Below are 17875 nucleotides of genomic sequence, written 5' to 3' on the forward strand. Positions count from 1 at the left end.
GGTCAGCCTGCTTTGGAACTGGAAGACAGTGGGTAGAGCAGTCTGGGTGAAGCTGGTGATGAACCTGAGAAGGAGGACATTAAGGAAATTAAGCTCACATTGCAATCTTGCTCTCCACCATCTACCAGGCACGTGCAGCAAAGCCTCCTCCTCAGATACGGATTCCCCTTGTGGTCTTCTTCTCATCCTTTGAGGAAGCAACTTGATAATGCAGCTGTGTGCTTAGTCAATCCCCCAAATGCAAGTGCATCATGAGACCTTGGCAATGATCTGGTTCAACCCAGCAGAGGATCTCCTCTACAGGGGAAACATTTCCAGGGACGGGGAACTCATTGCTTCTCAAGGGAGCCCAGTTCTTTGATGGAGAGCTTTCATGAGTAGAAAGCATTTCCTCATGGCATCTCTGCTTCTTGAGCCCCTCAGGTATTTGAACACAGTTGTCTTGTGCTGAGTTTCTTCTTGTCCAGGCCGAGTGACCCCAGTGCCCCCACTTTTTTTTAACCCTCTCCCTATATCTTTGCTTTGATGCAACTACCTCTAGCTTGCAGCTTCATGGAAATCACATGGCTTTGGGGAGCAGGAAATGAGTTCACATTAGCAGCTGTCCTTACATATAGATCACCAGTTAAAAGGGCAGGTTAGGAGAGAAGATGAGGAGGCTACCACCTACACATGTACCGAGTAGCTATAGTGAAACTGAAGTCAGAGGCAACCTTATTTGCAAAGTGTTTCAAGAAGCTCAGCACAGCTATGAGCTTTACTAACTTCAGAAGTCTATTTGCTAAAATCTTGCAAAACACCCCTGAAAAATTCAATTATTTAAATTTCTATTATACTTATTTAGTTTTATAAACTTTTAGAATATATTTTTTATTTTAATATACATTTATTTCTTTTTTTCTTTCTTTCTTTTTTTTTTTTTTTTTTTTTTTTTGACAGTCTCTCTCTGTTGCCCAGGCTAGAGGGCAGTGGTGTGACCTCGGCTCACTGCAACCTCTGCCTCCCAGGTTTAAGGGATTCTCCTGCCTCAGCCTCTTGAGTAGCTGGGATTACAGGTGCCCACCACCACGCATGGCTAATTTTTGTATTTTTAGTAGAGACAGGGTTTCACCCTGTTGGCCAGGCTGGTCTCAAATTCCTGACCTCAGGTGATCCACCCACCTCGGCCTCCCAAAGTGCTGGGATTACAGGTGTGAGCCACTGCGCCCAGCCTATATATTTCTTACTATATCACAATAGGACAGCTGTATCACCCTATTCCTTTATAGTTTTTGTCATAAGTGTTGCTCTTAGAAAGTCTTTTCTTCCACCAACACAATATAAATATTTACCCATATTTTCTTCTGTAGTCGAAGTGTGAGGCCCTCAGGTGCGGTTGGTGCAGCCAATTATATTCCTCATTTCCTAAGACATTATTGGTGGTTAATCTTCCTAGGTTCCTCTCTACTTTTTAAAATCCCTTTCATCCGTGTTTCCTATTCCAGTCCCGCCATACAACCAGTCGAATGTGTTAAATATGCATCGTTTTTGTATGCATTTGTTTTACCTAAATATGTATTGTATAATGCTCACACATTTTAAGCGGCATGAGTGATACTGCGTTATATATCTCATTCTATTTCTTACTTGTTTTGCTCCGGACTACATTTTTAAGGTCCCTCCTTGATGTTGGTGTGCCTTGGGTCCGTTGCTACTGACTTCTGCTCGGCCCTCCGTGGTACGCATGCCCCACATTTCACCCAATGGCCCTCCCTGGAATGGACGTGCTGCTCACCTCCAGCTTCCACCACCTTGAACAACAAACACTGCATTCACTTAGGGACTTGTGTGAGAGGAAACTCAGTGCACCAACATGAAGGACTTTGACAAAGATGAACATAGACAAAGTTAGTGGATGACAAATAGTAAAATGATCTTTGCAGACCCTAAACTAACAAGAAACTGATATCTAGAACATATAAGGAACTTTCTCAAATCAACCGGAAAAATACAGAAACTCCAAAAGAAATTTGGCAAAAAAAATATAAACTGGCATTTTACAAAAATGCAGGGCTGGGTGAAGTGACTTATGTCTGTAATCCCAACACTTTCGGAGGCCGACGCAGGCAGATCATTTGAGCCCAAGAGTTTCGAGACCAGCCTGGGAAACATGGTGAAACTCTGTCTCTACAAGAAATACAAAAATTAGCCCAGTGTGATGGCTTGCACCTGTAGTCCCAGCTACTTGGGAGGCTGAGGTGGGAGGATGGCTTGAGCCCAGGAGGCAGAGGTTGCAGTCAACCGAGATCATGCCACTGCACTCCAGCCTGAGTGACAGCGTGAGACTCTATCTTAAAATAAAATAAAATAAAATAAAATAAGATAAAATAAGATAAAAGGAAATAGAAACCTCCCAAAATTAACAAGTATATAAAGAGATATTCAAATTCACTTGTAATCAGAGAAATGCATTTTAAAACACTAATGAGCTTATTAGAATGCTGAAACCAGAAACTAGACGATCTCAGGTGTTGGTGTGGATTTGGAAGCATAGAACCCTTCTCGCGCTGGCAATGGAAGGGTGGCAGCCATTAGGGAGAGCAATCTGGCAGTGCTTCGTGAAATTAAGTACCTACAATGCTCCTGTCCCAGAAACTCCACTTTTTTACCAACACTTTTATAGTTTTGGTTTTTGTTTATTTCTAACACATACCTATTTTATTCATCTGGGATTTATTTTGTTGTAGAGTGTAAGTATTTAGCAATATTTATTTTCTCCAAATGTTTAGCCAGTTGACCTAACACCTTTGAATAACACCTCCTTTCCCCCTCTGTCCTTCTATCACTCCTAGCTTCTCATAGATTCCTGGGTCTGTGTCCAGGTGTTAGATGTCTAAGCAGCATATCTCGGGGTTGCTAAGCAGTGAGCACTTGGAGAATGTTTAATCCTTCCTGTGTTTTGTGCTTTGATGTCAAGAGCCATGAACCAACCACAGATCCAGAGAAAAAACTGTCACAGAAACCAAGTGCTGTTTTCCTTGGTACTTACACATTCTTGATGGATAGAACTTTGGTTTTATACTGTTATTCTTAAATGAGCTCCTTCTCACATTCTTTCCCTCCTTGCTGGTTGCCCAGCCTTCTGATAGCATCTTCTTTGACTCAAGAAGTCAGATGTCTCTCTCTCTTCTCTCTCTCTCTCTCCCTTTCTGTCTCTCCTCCCTCTTTCTCTCTTCCTGCTCCTCCTACTCTCTCTTCTTCCCTCTCTTCCATCTCCCCTCCCTCCCTCCCTTCTTTCTTTTCTTTTCTTTTCTTTTCTTTTCTTTTCTTTTCTTTTCTTTTCTTTCTTTCTTTCTTTCTTTCTTTCTTTCTTTCTTTCTTTCTTTCTTTCTTTCTTTCTTTCTTTCTTTCTTTCTCTCTTTCTTTCTCTTTCTTTCTCTTTCTCTCTCTCCTTTCTTCTCTCTCTCTCTCTTTTTCTTCTCCCCCTTTCTCCCTCCCTCTTCCCTTTATCTCTCTCACTGAGCCCCACACTAATCCTGTTTCAAAAAGAAAGTTTAAAGTCTTGAACAGAGTTTGGAAATCAGAAAACCCTTCTGGAGATCAGCAATTTGGGGATTTCACTCAGCCCAAATTAAAGAAAAAAAAATATCCTTCAGAGTTGAAGTGCCTCTTTGTTTCATCATAGCAGGCCTGTTGGCACTCAGGCAGGTCTTGCCTCCCTGTACAGGCTCATTCTAACCACCAGATGCAAGGCATCTGACCATAGAGGGTTAAAAGCCTAAGCAGCAGCAAGGATGCCTGAAAACCACCTTCATATTAGGGAGAGCAAGTCGCATCCAAGGCTGCAGGAAAGTGTGTCTGCTTGAAGAATGTCAGTCACTTTGGGTTTAAGAGACACAGACAGCACTTAAAGGCTGTCAGTCATTTCTTATGAGAGGAGTCAAGAAACTTTTAACATATGAATTGCCAATATTTTATACAGTAAATTAGAAATATATATCCATATATATATATACACACACACACACATATATATTTAGTAAATGTGAAAAATTATTATCTCCCAGCTTGGGCCATGTCTTTTCCATGAGACTATTTGGAGTAGCATTTATTACCTGTCAGTTTTTTTTTAAGTTTAAATAGATGTGTTAAAGCGTAAAGAAAAAGATCTAGTCTGACCCCCCTTGACTGTAATGCTCTATAGTCAATTTGGAAACTGACAATTTGCTAAAGTAAGAAGCTGTCCTGCTGGACAAAGTTGACATACAAATTGTGCTATCTGCTACAGCAGCCACCAGATACATGGGGCCATTTAAATTTAATTAAAATTCAATGAAACATTCGTTGCAGTCACACCAGCTTCATTTCAAGTGCTCAACAGCCCCATGTGGTTAAGTGGCTACTGTACTGAACAGCACAGATAGAGCATATTTCTGAGATCACAAGAAGTTCTCTTGTACAATGGTGTCTTGACTCTCGCTACTCAAAGTATGGCCATGGCCCAGCAACATTGGCACTGCCTGAGAGCAACACTGGCTTCCTGGCATGTGACCTGGGCAGAGTTGTAGGGCTTTTCGCTCAGGAACTGTTTGAGACTGTTGCCCAGGCTGGTCTTGAACTCTTGGTCTCAAGCGATCTGCCTGCCTTGGCCTCCTAAAGGGCCGGGATTACAGGTGTGAGTCACTTTGCCCAGTTCTGCATTTTCATAAAATGATAGTTTATACTTTTTGCCCAATTTCTATTGGAGTTTCTGTATTTTTCCTGTTGATTTGAGAAACCACTAAATTACTAAGCACTTGCTTTAGTGCTTTGTCATCGCCATCTTGGAATTGTTCATGATTTTTGAACAAGGAGTCCTATATTTTGCACTGGGCTCCACAAATTATGTAACCAGTCCTACTTGAGCGCTTGCTCCAAATGCAGAGGCTCAGGCCTCACCACCCACCTGCTGAATCAGAATCTACACATAAGGAGACCCCCAGCTGAATCTTCGGGACATGAAACTTCGAAAACACAATCCAGAAGAGTAGTCCAAAGATTTTAAGTATATGTAACTCTTTCTTCAAATTGACTCTTTCTTTAAATTAAAATTAAATTTGCGTAGAGCCAAATATATAGAATAGATTAAAATAATTATGCCTTTTACTCAATTTATATAGTCATGGTTTGGCTATAAATAATAACTGGTTGTTTTTGGATTTGGGGGTTTGTGTGGAAGAGCTTGAATGCCACTAATCTAGATGCCACTGGCTGGAGACAGTTTATGATGTTGAGACACCCCCAATTCTATAACCACAGAGAACTGGGAAACCCCACGTGAGCCAGCTGTCTTGGAATAAACAGACAAATCAGACCCATGATAACCATAGTATTACATAATCTTTGTATGTAACATTAGCCAACACATATTAGTGTATTTGAGAGCTCCCAGTTGGTACTAAGCACTTTACTACATTACCTCATTTAATCTTCACAACTCTATAAAAGAGGTTAAGATTGCCTCTTATGCAAGAGTAAGTGGAGGCTTGCAGAGACAACATTTGAACCCAGGATTAGGGTGGGATGAGTGAGGTACTCAATGTGGGTATAAAATTGAAGGGGGCAGCAAAACATTTAGTAATCAAGATAAATAATATCTGAATTCAGTGTTTGAAAAAAGTAAGATGAATGCAAGAATATCCGTAATGAACAAACTTTAATCATTTTAAATAAAGATGACAGGCTACTGTTCTTGGCTTGACTTATGACGCTATATTATTGTGCAATGGGAATCAGCCTGTCCGATGAGTCCACGGCTTCATGGCATCACATGGCTATGGAGTCCCCAGCCAGGTTGATGAGTGTTGACAATAGTGCATGAATAGATTGGGCAACACAGGTTTTATAGAATAGTCCTTGATTTCTGGTTGTAGGGATTTTATTAACTTTTTCCATTTTGTTCAAAATAGGGGTGGATGTTTTGGTAAGTGTATATAGGAGGCCACATTTTTCTTTCTGCCTCAGAATCCAATGTGAACTGCTGCTGCTCAGCTTTTTCAGATTCCAGAGACTGGGTCAAACGCCTACCTCTGCCCACACCATTGATTCACAATCCTGGCTACACATGACACTCACTAAGGGAGTCATGAAAACAGCTCCATGGCCGGGTCCCATCCCCAGAGGCCACTTCCCTTTGTCTGGGTGGTTCAAAATGGGGTCTGACACTGGGTTTGTTGCAAAACTCTCCAGTTTATTCCAATGTGTGGCCAAGGTTGACAGTGACTTTGCTACATTACACTGCCTTTCTTGAGGGATCACGGGAGGCTAGCACACAAAATACAACTCTCTCTGAGCATAAGGTAAGGTGAGGTCAGCTGGAAAGCACATGTGCTTCCAGCTTGGAATAAGAATCGTGGCATTTTAGATCTAGATGGTGCCTTAGGAGTCATAGAATGTTTGAGCTAAAAGGACCTGGAATTAGATTGCCAGTTTCACTGATGAGTAAACAGAAACTCAGAAAAGTTACCCCAACTTGCTAACAAGAGGCAGAGAGACAACAGAAACAAAAGGCTCCTGACCTCGGCCCGAGCCCTTTTCAAGGAACCCATCAGAGAAAAACCACTTTCGGCTCTCACCAAAAAGAAATGAGAGCAGCCACCAGTGTCCATAGCTCTCCCCAAAACACTAGAATCTACTTAATTCAGTGTTTTAAAATGTTCTTTTCCAGAATAAACCTGATTAATCCAAATTTCCATAAATAAAGTGCCAATTTGCAGGCCAAATGGTTTTTCTGATCCGTACGATGTTTTCAAAAGTTGATCCAGGCTGGGCACGGTGACTTGTGCCTGTAATTCCAGCACTTTGGGAGGCTGAGGTGGGTGGATCACCTGAGGTCAGGAGTTCAAGACCAGCCTGGCCAACTTGGTGAAACCCCATCTCTACTAAATATACAAAAATTAGCTGGATGTGGTGGTGGGCACCTGTAATCCAAGCTAGTTGGGAGGCTGAGGCAGGAGAATTGCTTGAACCGGGAGGCAGAGGTTGCAGTGAGCTGAGATCGCGCCGTTGCACTCCAGCCTGGGCAACAGGAGTGAAACTCCGTCTCAGAAAAAAAAAAAAGTCAATCCAACATTTAAACATGGGGAGATTTTCCATAAAATTTTACATAATGTATATGCTTCTACTGAATACCTGGAATACTTGGCAATATCCCTGATGGTAGCACCGGCCAGAGCTGAGTCATTGCTGCCTATTGTAAAGAGGCCCAAACCCTCCTATTTTTGTTACAGCCTCCACTACTTCCAAGCCTAGTCATGACTCTAGGCTGTCTAAATGTCACCGAAAATTTTAAAATTCAAGTCGACATCTCAGAAATGCCAGAATCCTCCACCCAGTCTGTTTCATGCATTCACGTTAACTGTTAGGCCCTGGTGGCATTTGAGTTTGCAACCCCTGATTTTGTCATGATAGGTCCACAACGCACCAAACGCTGGGGCAGAAAGAGCAGCCCAGACTGCGTGGTGAGGCTATTTTTCTGCAGCGGAGACCTGAGGAGGTCTTTTACGAAGGCTTATGAGGGCAGGACCTTCTATTCCTGGTTTCCCCACTACATCGCTTGGTTTTCAGTTGTATCTATAAACCCCAAACTATTCAACATTTTTTTTCATTCAAAATCTTTGTTCTATGTCATCAAGGTTTTTCTTCCTGCCTGATTTGTCTGTGCTCTTCTCCTATCCCGGAATGCCCTCCCTCTTTTTATCTGAAGTCCAATCATCCTTCTAGGCTCAGCTTCCTGGATTACTCTGATCCATGCGGGTCTCTCCCTTCTAGGAAACTCTAATGACCTCAAGTCAATAGAGAAACCTTATGTTCCTTTGATTTCCCTAGGTCAGAGGATAATCTCCTTAGATTTGCCTGTGTATAATTCCTTTGAATCCTCCCTAACACCCGGGACCGGGGTATACAGACCATGGTGTGACTTAGGGTCCCCTGTACTTTCCTCCAGGCGGCAGGAACAGGCGATGCAGCTCCCACTACCAGCCACGAGAGGTCGCTCATCCACACACATCTTGCCCTGCCCAGGTTCCGTGCTGCACGTAGATTACTGGAGCCTCTGGAAGTAGGGCAGGCTAATTTATTTCCTCTCCAACACAGCCTCGGGCCATCAGAGCCTCTGATGTCAGGGTCCCTGCCGTGCAAGCTGCAGAATGAAAACACTGCAAATAAGAAAGGTCACTGCATCCGCTCTGCACATTTACTTCTCACCTGAAATCTCTGCCTCGCTAGCAACATCCCAGCTCAGGCTCGGAAGATTTTCCCAACTCAATATTCCAGCAGGAGGTAGAAGAAATCTATGACTACTGCGTGTATTACGGGTGTGCTTTTACAGATTATTGCATCAGGTCCGTGGTCCAGCAATGTGCCAAGAAAGGGTTCCATGCACTTTCGTCTGCTCCCATCCCCAGGGAGTTTCCCACTAGAGCACTGATGCTCCGACTCTGTTCTGCTTTTGCTATTACTGTTCTCCACTAATAACAACACTGACCTTTTAAAACAGGCCTTCTCAAATGAGCCAGCCTTAAAGTAGAGGTAGTGGCCAGGTGTTATGTCAGAGATTTGATGAATCCAAAGTAGCAAAATGAAGGGAGCACACTAATTCCAAAAATGGGACAGATGCCACAGGAAGGTAGGAGAGCAAAAAATGTAGGTACCTAAGGTAATACCAAACACGCGTGTCCAAGTACCCAGCATGGTGTCATGTTAGCATGGTGTCATGTTGGCATGGCAGACCGGAATGCCGACATTAGTTGGATCTGAGTGATTGTAAAGGTTTAGTGAGGAAATGTGTCAGTCAGAGAGATTCAAATAGGTGTCCAGAGACTGGGAAGGAAGGTAGCATAGAGCTCTGCTTGGAAGCCCTGGACTCCAAAGCCCTAAGCACAGGCTTTCTGGGCTGGCTAACATGTTTCAACATCGTCTCTAGGGAGCATTCAGACCTACTGGCAAACCTTAAAGGAAAGTCGAATTTGCCATCAATTTCACCCATCACTTGCACCACGATCGAAAAGGTGTGTTTATTAGTAGAGGCAGCACAGCATCTGTGGAGCCAGACTTCCAAAGTGAATCAGAGTTCTGATGTTTACTAGCCATGGATTACACTCTGTGAGCCTCAGTTTACTCATCTGTTAAAATGAGACTAATAACCCTACCTGAGCACAGGGTTTCTATCAGGATTAAATTGCTTGGAATGGTACCCGATGCACAGCAAACACTTATGTAAATACAAGCTGTTATCACTAATATTATTGTTATTCATTTTGTTATCCATTCTACACAAAACACACAATGAAGCCCCTATTTTCCAGGCCTGACTGTGTCTTAAAGAAAGAACACGAAAGAACTTTTTCAGAAATAGTGTCAATTTCATACCTAAGCAATGACAATGTCACTTTCAGTTCAACAAGGCTCTCTCCTTTCCTATAAAGCAAAGTTAATAATGGTCTTAGAGCTACTTATTTCACTTTATTCTCCCACTCTTTAAAAGAAGTCTAAAAGAAAAGGGTGAGAACATATTCAACGATACATGAATTCAACAAATATCTCCTGAGAGCCTGTTGTGTGCCAAGCATTGTTTCAGGTGCTGGGATGTAGCAGGGAGGCAAATCTTCAGTCCTGCCCTAACGAAGGTTACATTCTGGTACATGGACACAGGCAAAAAAGGAGCAGGGAAGCAGACAAGGTAGTTCAGATAGTGTTGGATGCAATAAAGGAAATGAACAGGGTGACTTGGAGGGCCACCCTGTTAATCTTACTTAAGATGGGATGATCAAGCAAAACCTGTCTGAAAAATGACATGTGAGCTAAGATCTGGAAGATGACAAGAACTAGACATGCAGACAGCCAGCCAGTGCATAGGTATAGAAAGTGGAAGGGACCCTGGGGTGAGAACAAACCTGGACAATTCAAGGACAGAAAGAAGGCCTAGGGACACAGTGTAATGAAAAAGGGGCGTCTTTGTCCTGTAGTATTCTGCTGTAACAGAATACAACAGACTGGATAATTTATAAAGGACTAAAATTTATTTCTTATAGTTCTGGAGGCTGGAAAGTCCAAGATGAAGGCACCAGCAGGTTTGGTGTCTGGTGAGAGCATGTCTCTGCTTCTAAGATGGTTCTTTGAACACTGAATCCTTCAGGGAGGAGGAACACTGTTCTTCATGTGTCTGAAGAGCAGAAGAGAGCAAACCCCATAAGCTCTTTTTCATAATGGCATTAATCCATTTGTGAGGGCCGAATCCTCATGACCTCAACATCTCCCATTAGGTCCCACCTCCTAACCCCATTGTACTGGGAATTAAGCTTCCAACACATGAATTTGGAAGGGACAAAATATTCCAACCATAGCAAAAGGAGAACGGTATAGCATGAGTTTGGAGAACGAGGCAGTGGCCACATCACGTAGGGCATTGTTCACTGGGGTAAGGTGTGTAGATCTTATTCTGATGAGAAGCTATTGGTCATGATCTACGCAGAGTAGACACATGATCCAATTTATGTTTTAAAATGTGGGAGAAAGACTGGAAACAGTGAAACCATCTAGGAAATGAGAGATGATAATGGCTTGAACCAAGCTGGACATGGTGAAGATAGAGTGAAGCGGATGGATTTTACATCAACTTTCAAGTTAAAACACAGAATTGCTGATAGTCTAACAGTGGAGGTTGAAGGAAAGGAAGAAATTAATGGTTATTTTGCAGATTTTATACATGAGTGGGTGGTGGTGGCATTTACTAAGAAGCAAAGAAAATGAAAGAAGTAGACTGGGCTAGGGAAAGAAGGGTTTGGTTTTGCACATGATACATTTAATATGATTATTAGACATCCAAATGGAAATATCACATAGGCAGTTGTCTATACAAATTTGAATTTCAGGAGAGGGGGCTGGGTATGAACATGCAAACCTGAGGGTCATCAGCAAATAGGGATCTAGAGCCAAACGCCCGACTGAGATTATTCCAGCAAGAAGGTGTTCTGGATACATTACGTAGCCATTTACCTGGGATGGGGAGTATGATTGAGTTCACTGATAAGGAAGTCTCACAAGGTTTCCACTAGAGTCAATTTCCCACTCCTAGCTCAGATGTGCAGACCCAGGAATGGCAACACACTGAAGATGAGGGAGAATCAGAGAAGGGGATTGTCTCTATTTTGTTTTTTATCCCTTAACTTTGAAGTTTTTTATTCATCATGAAAGTTTTTACTCAGTGCCAAATACACACTAATCAAACTGGTTTCCTGGTCCACACTGTGAGTATAGCACTGGATAGAAATTATGGGGGGCAGATTAGATAAATAAATATGATTCCTTCCTGTCTGGAATTCAACCACACAGAAAGAAAGGAAATTACTAAGAGTGAAACAATCCAAGTAAGGCATTATATGAGTTTAGTTCAGGAAAGAGAAACCATACTGTTTAGTTTGGGGAAAGATTGCTTTAGTAAACTAGGTGCAGAAAAAATTGTGGAAGGGCTGAAGAGTCTGCTCTCCACTGACCCTTGGAGACCACCTCCTAGAACATGACAGAACTGACTGCCAGGGAAACTAGTACGTTTGAAGCCACCACCAGATTAGTCAAGCTCAAGAGCTCATTCTGACAGCTGCAATTCAGACATCAGGGAGCTGCCAACACTGTGTGGCCATGGAAATTGCCTTGGGGGCACTCATCAGATTATAGAATAGGCCCTGGAACACTGAGACCACTAGTGCCTCACCACCGTTCCAGCCCCTCACTCCCCATTCACACACACACAACTCGCCCTCGGCGCTCAGGAGAAGGGACGAGGAATATTGCTGCAGAAATATTTTGTATCTCTACAACACCATTTTTGCCACTTGAGAACAGCCAAGGGTAAAGGAAAATAATCTCCACTTCAGTTTAACCTTAAAAATCCAGCACTTCAGCTAATTCTCAGAACCTAGTTCCTGGCCAGAATCAGGGCTGCAACAGGACCCGAGACATATAGTTCTCAGCTTTCTAGCCTCCAAGTTTCCGTGAAGTAGCCTAGAAGTGGTTTTGAACTGGGGGTGATTTTGCTAACACACCTCGGGGTCTGTGCTACTGGCGTCTGGCAAGTGGAGGCCAGGAATGCTGCTAAACATCCTACAACACACAAGACAGCCCCCACAACAAAAGATTATCTGGCCCAAAATGTCAATGGTGCTGAGGTTGAGAAATCCTGCTACAGAAAGGGTGAAATAAAGATTAACTAAGTCAATTCACTGTACCTAAAAATGGCTAAGGACTCAGGTTAGTTACTTAAATAATATGTCTCTGGAGTAATTTGTTTTTAAGAAAGTCAATTGGGTTGGAGCTAGAGTAGTTAGATAATTTTTAGTGAATGACATGAGACTGGAATTGCCTTCTGAAGAATGTGAAGGATGGTACATGCTGAGACAATAAGGAAGATGGCAGGAGTAAGGAAGGGAAAATGGTCCACCCACAGCCTGCCCTGTAATTAACATCCCTACTAGAATGGTACCTATATTACCATCCATGAACCTACATTGGCACATCATTTTCACGCAGCGTTGGCAGTTTACATTAGGGTTCACTCTTGCTATCATACATTCTACGGGTTTGGATGCATAAGTTTATAATGACATGTATCTACCATGATAATATCATACAGAGCATTTTCCCTGCCCTGAAAATCTCTGTGCTCTGCCCATTCATCCTTCCCTCTCTCCTGACCCCTAGCAACTACCGATCTTTTATACTGTCATGATAGCTTTGTCATATAGTTGAAATCATACAGCCCACTAGTGGACTTTTAAAATCCATAATTGTCTTTAATTGTCTTTCTTCCAATACCAAATCTTCTAACATTTTAGGGAAAGGATTGTGATTTCTTTTTTTATGTGTCCAAAAAGTATTCAATAAACACTTGTGGAATGTGTGAATACATTACTAGTAATGACATTTCAATATCCCAACAATCAGAAGTGGATAATTCTTTGGGAAAGAAGAGTCCTCTCTGAAACATTGATTTATAATTAAAATCTAATGGGAAAATAAAGCAGCAGCTAAAAGAGTCTGGATCCAGTATTGAGGAGCTGGGTAACCTTTTTCCAACAGTCTTGGACCATCTATAAGTCTATGACACAGTGACACACTTTTAGAGACAGAGTCACATATAGGAATGGCTTTCTGAGTAGTAACTGCAGTTGCAAATCATATAATAATTATGGTTTGTAAAATTTCTCCATAATTTTAGGTGGTATTGTTTATTCATCTTAAGTTACCAGGAAGGAGTAGGAACTAGGGAAAGAAGAATAATTTCCTTTACAAGAAAATGAGTAATTCTTTCAAAGTACTTCAAGATTTCCCATACCATGATTATAAGATATATGTACCATTCTTTTCCCTGGAAGAAACACCTGATTTCGGTAACATCCTTTAACAAAATTGTTTTGCCAACTGTATACTCAGCACAAGGATAAATTTATGTTTTATTTTTAGAGGTGTTTATCAGAATCTTGAAAGAGCTGAGTATGTCTTTGCTTAGTCAAAGACATTTTGATTTGGTAATGTAAACACAACAAACTAGAAAAGGCCTTTAATGTTGAAATTATGGGAGATGAAATATTTAATGTTCAATAGTGAAACAGCAGGAAAATTAATTTGCCAGGAATTTTTACAGAGGATAACTAACCTCCAAGCACCATCCTTCATGTCTGAAAAAATGTATCTATTATTTCAAGTGTCGGTCAGGTCAGCCAACACTAATTATGGGATTTAGTACATGTGCATGAAGATGGGGGGTGTAAAATTGCCAATCATTTTCTACCCATGGAATTGAAAATTGCAGAATATCAATTACAATATTGTAAAGAAAATGGAATTAAATTTTTTTTTGTTTATACCTGAACAAATGTTTCTCACTTCACCTTAGATGAATTCTGGTATGTATGTGTTTTTTTAATTTATTTTAGAGAAAGTAAGTAATAGGTGGACAGGGCCTGTTTTGTCCTAGTCCATTCTATGAAAGGAAAGAGATTTGCTGGCAGTTTTGGAGAGAGGGTGAGAAGACAGGGAACTGCTTAGCAAATAATTAAAGAATAAAGCCTTTGCCCTTCCTGAAGGCAATAAAAACTTAATAAAACATTGAGAAGTTGAAAAATGATTATTCTCATTTTGTGTTTCTCAAGTCCTACCATAACATCTGTACAGACAGACATTCTGCAGAATTTTTGTCTAATGGAGAAATGAGAAGGAGTGAAGCTTTGTGGAGGCAAGACAAGCGGGAGGGCATTGCAGGGAATGGTAACTAGGTGGGCAGGAGAGGTTGGCCTTTATCTATCCTCAGGCCTCTCTTCTCTTTGTATCCTCTCCCATCACCTCACCTCCTCCCTCCCTGCTTCCCTCTCTACCCCATTTCACTCTCTCACCTCCCCTTTCACCTATCTCCCTCCCCCTTTTTGTATTTTCCCTCTTCTTTGTCTTTCTCCCACCCAACCTCTTTTTCTTTTGCACTGCCTCATTTCTTTGCATAGCATATACCAGAAGCATGTTTATATTTTTGTATTCATTAATCAGTGTTGTGTATTTTTTACTCAGAATTTTAAAGTGAATCAAATATCTTATATATCTTCCACCCTGATCTCTTTTCCTATCCTCCCCATCTTGCCACTGCTCCCTCAACACCACCCCTCCCAAAGAAAAACAACTTGGTTATTGCTTGCTTTTTTTATTTACTTGTAGTTTTTCTATGCTAAGTTAGTGATTCTTAACAGGAAATAAATATCCTCGCCCTGCTCAAGAAACACTAATGAAGAAAATAAAAATGTTGGAGAAATTTTAAATGGTATGCCTCTCTTTGCTATTTGATGTATGTGTTTATTCTCTGCCTTATGCTAGAAATAATTAAGAAGACCTTACAAAAATATGAATAATTTAGAAAGATAAAATAAATTAATAGGTCAGAAAATGAGTAAAAGAAAATATGAAGATAGAAAGTTTGAAAGAATCAGGAACAAATCATATATGAAATTTGCTGGAATCAGCTCCTCTTCTCATTTTGACTGACCAGATCTATTCAAATAGATTGTTTTTAGCAGAATATCTTTTGCAGAGGTAGGAGGGGGAGACAATTTTCTTTGGAGAAAAGCTGGTCTGGATTTCTATCAGGTTTTCTATTGAGTTGTCATATCATGGCAATTAGCTAAGCACAATCATCTAATCTCTGCTGGGAGAAGTCTCCTCAAGCACAAAAAAAGAAGAATGAGGGTTATGAAGGGATGATGTTGAGGGTCCAAACCAGAGGCAGGTGAGAGCTTACACCTTCTCATGACTAGAGAGAGCTTGCACGACGCATTATGTTCTGGAAGACAGTTCAGCACGTGCATTGACTTATTTTCCAATTTTCTCATTTATCTCAATCAAGATTTCTCAACCTCAACACTACTGACATTTTGTCATACTGACATTTTGTGTGTGTGTGTGTGTGTGTGAGGAGATGTCCTGTGCATTGTAGGATGCTGAGCAGCACCCTGGCCTCAACCCAGTAGAGGCCAACCAAAAATGCTTTTGGATATTGCCAAATGTATCCTGGGTGGCAAAATTACCCGTTGTTGAGAACTACTGATCTAAATTCATTCATTCAGTCCAGGGGTTCTGGTGAACTGGAGAGAGGTGTGTTCTTCCTTCAAGGGGCTTGAAGTCTTTAGTTGGAAAATTAAATGCAAGTATTTGGACAGTAAATGAATGAAGGAAAGAAAGAATGAATGAATCATCAAGCCTGGAGGACCTCAGTTTTCTCCTCTAAAAAATAGAGATCTTTTAAAAAAAAGATTTATTGAATTCTTACTTGGTGATAAACATCATGCTTGGTACCTGTTTTTTTTAGGTTGCTGTGAGGACCAAGTGAGATGATGCATGAAAAATGTTCGGTGCAGTTTCTGATACATTGTAAGTGTTCAGTAAATGTTTACCATTATGATGTTTGTTATTATTACCATTGTTATTATCAGCATATATTTAAAGCTTTATTCTTTTCAAAGTTATTTTTAAATGTCACCTCTCTTAATAGTCATAATGACTTAGTGAGTCCGTTTCACAGATGAAGAAACTGAGGCTCAGGGAAGAGATGTATGCCATCAATGCCGGTAAATGGCAGGCCCAACATTGAATCTTGTTAAATCCAACTGTTTCCACCTCGTCCATATTGTCCTCCAAAAAGAGAAGAACTGGCAGGAGAAATGACACACAGTGGGAAGTCCACGATGGGTATGGTTGGAATCAGCTGTGGACATCTGTTTTTTCTTTTCCAGACACAACTGCTTCTAGACTATTATGTTATACTACTAGAAAATGAAAATCCTCACCCAACTTGTCATGTTTGTGTTTTTTCTAAAACACTCTGATGCTTATACAAACCCACACATCCTATCCTAACCTCAGTTCAAAGAGCTTTTGTTAGCAGAGGTGCTATGCTTTAAAAGCCATTTATACTTCATGTGCACTGTACACGTGGCTGGGTGCAATTCAGAGTGAAGGATTCTCTGTCTTGCTTCACAAGCACTCGATCTTTTTCAAGAAAATCTTTGACTCATTACAACTATGTCATGTATCATATAGAAGATCCCCTATTCAAGTATTGTGATGTGTACTTGTGCTAGTTTCTACACAAGAGGGAGGTATTTATTAGGCCATGCTGCCAACAATTCCTTGTAATATATGACTTCACTAAAATACAGTTGATAATGTGAGATCCTTGTTTGCCAAAACTTAGTCCTCAAGATTGAGAGTTAAAAGAGATGTCTGACAAAGCAGGTAAAAGATGCTGCTTGAAAGTCAAAGAATAGAAATTACAATGTAAGGAAATCGTTACTGCCCCATGAAAATGTGACATTATAATTGTTCTGAATGTCAAAGTTGAATTTGGAAAAATATTGACATTTACCACCTGAGTATCAACAGTGTCATTTCACCCCTATACAGTTAGCTGTTCTTCCCGAGCCTTCCCACTTTATTACCACCACTTTGCCTCCATCCACCTACACATACAGACCAACAACACATTTACAGCTTGTGAATATTTCAACAGTGTGCTTTTAAAAGGTGCATTAAATTTATGCTAGATGTTGTGCTTCTGACGTGGATAATGTTACATGATGGTATAAAGATCTCCAAAGAGCTATTCCTATTAATAAATTGGCAGATGAAATATAAAAGTCAGACACCATTCCTCATTCTCAAAAAAATTATCCTATTACAATGATAGAACTTCTTCTAGGAGAGTACAGGACCTCTTCTGCCTAGAAGAAAAACATGTTTTTCTTTTTTAAAGTATTATGAGAAAGAAAAAACTAGAAAGGAAAATTAAAATTAAATGTACATTTTGGGAAGCAAATAAGTTAAAATATCATGCAAAGCCTTTAATTTAGAAAACCTGGGAGGAGTTCCTTGTTAATTTAAAATTCACTAGATAATAAAACCCTATGCATGAATTACAAATATTGTATCATAATTTATACTATACATACACATCGATTATATGTCTAGCAACCATTTAATGAATGCTTCAGAACACAATCTTAAGCCTGTATGTATCCTGTCCAAGAACTTAAAACAAAAACAAAAACAAACATTGTTTCTGGACTCTATGTGGCCAGGAAATTACAAGATTTTCTTACTCTCTATTATCATGCAAAAGCTTAAGCATATGCACATATGGAAGTAAGTCACTGAAGGTTTCTAGAACAAATACTCTCCACTGGTGCCTCTGCCCACATATTATAACTCAGGCTTCCTAGAAGAAACTACCTTTTTAATTGTTACTCATGAACATTTAAGATGAATTGTACAGACTTCTTTTTCATAAAGGCAAAACTATATCTGAACAATTTCAGTCTTAAAA

General features: G+C 40.6%; 1 long non-coding RNA gene across 1 annotated transcript in view; it reads left to right on the top strand.

Moving 5' to 3' along the window:
- The window catches only part of LOC144340754 (uncharacterized), a 131310-nt gene extending 114121 nt beyond the window's left edge, over nucleotides 1-17189 (top strand). Inside the window, exons 3-4 of the long non-coding RNA XR_013417068.1 lie at nucleotides 15863-15924; nucleotides 16076-17189. This is a non-coding gene — a long non-coding RNA (uncharacterized LOC144340754). The remainder of the gene's footprint in view (nucleotides 1-15862; nucleotides 15925-16075) is intronic.
- Nucleotides 17190-17875: the final 686 nt, after the last annotated feature.

This window comes from Macaca mulatta, chromosome 4 (assembly GCF_049350105.2).
Source record: "Macaca mulatta isolate MMU2019108-1 chromosome 4, T2T-MMU8v2.0, whole genome shotgun sequence".
Classification (NCBI taxonomy): domain Eukaryota; kingdom Metazoa; phylum Chordata; class Mammalia; order Primates; family Cercopithecidae; genus Macaca; species Macaca mulatta.